Raw genomic sequence first — 2,173 nt, 5'->3', positions numbered from 1 at the left:
CAGACTCGTCTGAAAGACAGGAACCAATGATCTCGAAGCCGAGGCGTTGTCAGGTAGAACACCATGTGATCACGACAACGTTCCAACAGTGTTCTCTCTATTTCGTGAGGGATTGCGAAGCAACAGTATTAAAATCAGGATGCCCGCTACCGAAAGCAGGACCAAAGGAAGCCCTCCAAAAACTTTTCCAAGTACGGAGTTTATGAAGGCTGGAATTACTCTGAAGATGGTCTGAAAGGTGGTAAAGAAACCTGATCCAAGTCGCTTAAATAAGTGTACAATCCCACTTGTATCAGACATGTTAAAGATATCGTGACCCATTTCTCCAAAATGGATCGGCAAGTTCGTACGGACCAGGGCCTGTATCTCAGCTGAAGACCTTGCAACCTGGAGATCAAAAGTCTCTCGGGCTGAGTTTAAGGCCACATTTTGTTGAAACAACACGGCTTTCAGTCTGCTCAGCGAATCAAACCTAATACTGGAAACATTCAATGAAGGCCACAGTGGTGTCTCCCTAACTGTGCGAGCCAGGGGAAACAATAATTGCTTACAGCAAACAACCCTGAAGTTTACTGTGACCAGATATGCGATGTCTGGCACCATTCCACAACAGCCTTAATTATTCAGCACTAGACAACTTCCATTCGAGAACAATACAAAACCCGGATGAATCACAGCAGCTGGGAAGCCTTTCAAGTAGCAAGATAAGTTCGCCTTTGGCGCATTACACGTTCCATGAAGCGACACTTCTTTGCACACTAAAGACCCACTTAAAGCCTTCCCGCAGTCTTTACCACTTAAGAAAACCTCAGTGTCCTTATTTCTGCACCTATTTCTATAAGGTAACTCCCAGGTTTCCTATATGAACCCTTCACCCAAAGCTTCATATCTACCTGCTTGGATGTATCTAAAGCAGTAATGGAACTGAAATGTCGTGATTGACAGTGTAGATGGTGACTCTGCTACAGTAAAAGGTAATTTCTCAAATTTTTCAATGAGCAGCATGTTGTACTTTGCATCTCTGCGTGCCATAGTCAACTGTCTGTCGGTCAGATTGTAAACCGAAAACAAACTTGTGCTGTTAATGTATTTCCATGGCACGTGACCTGAACGCAATGATTGCAACGTCCATCTTAAAAGCATAATGGAGGGCAATTGAGCATTCCCATGTAGTAGAACAGACAAATCTTGTTTCATTATGTCAATTGCCGAGGACACAATGTTGCCCAGTGAATAAATACATGAAGAAAGTGAGGTCATACCATTGTCTACCACAGCAAGGGCCTTTTCTAGGTTAATCCTATCAATTTCACATAATCTCTCAGCAGCATCCTGTTCGGAGACTTTCCACACTTCATTGTAGATGGTAAATAAGAAGCGTTTCTTACGTGGATTTTTGGGACCTAGCAAGAAGTCCCTAAGATCCATGTTGTCTGACAGAAGGGACAAGTGTTGTGTCACCTGTTGTAGTGGTGAGGATTTTAGCCATTCTAGGCACAACTTCCCAACACTATAAAAAGTACCCCTGTATCGTCTGTGTGTACATAGCGTGGGTCGGGCCTATGGATACTTAACCCTCTGGTGGTACTCTTGAATCTTGCTTGACACCTATTTGTGTAGCTAGGTCAAACCAACCGTCGTTTCCCATTGGGAGTTGAGGAATTGTATGTACCATTCTGTACCATTTTGCCCAGCATCTCCTCAGTTATCAGTGTGTCGTTTAATAAACCTTCAATAGGTGTGGGTAAGGGGACGCGTGGTGTTTTTAGGTGTTTTATATTTGCAAACCTGTAGCAGGTAGTTTGTTGCACTGATCTGTTCAGGAATATTATCTATAAAGGTATGAGACAAGCTCTAAATAAAGCCTCTGTTCCTGAACCTGCCACTCTTTCGTCCCCCTGATGGTTTTTGTGTCTTTCGTGTCCCTCCAATATTTGAAATCTTGCATTGACAGTTGGGAGATGAAAGGTGCTGAATAAATGAGCTTGGTGTTTGTCAGCATCATTTTCTGCGCAGTTGCATTATTCTGTACAAACGTATAATAGTATGACATTGGGTCTGATGTAACCCTGAAAAGTATGCAAAGTTCTGTGCGAATGTGGCAGAACTACCTTTTGGTGTGTTGGGCAATGTTTCCATTGATGGTAAATGATAACAGTGCTTGGAACACTTG

Source organism: Triturus cristatus, chromosome 4_1 (assembly GCF_964204655.1).
Source record: "Triturus cristatus chromosome 4_1, aTriCri1.1, whole genome shotgun sequence".
Taxonomy (NCBI): domain Eukaryota; kingdom Metazoa; phylum Chordata; class Amphibia; order Caudata; family Salamandridae; genus Triturus; species Triturus cristatus.
This window is presented reverse-complemented; position numbering follows the sequence as displayed.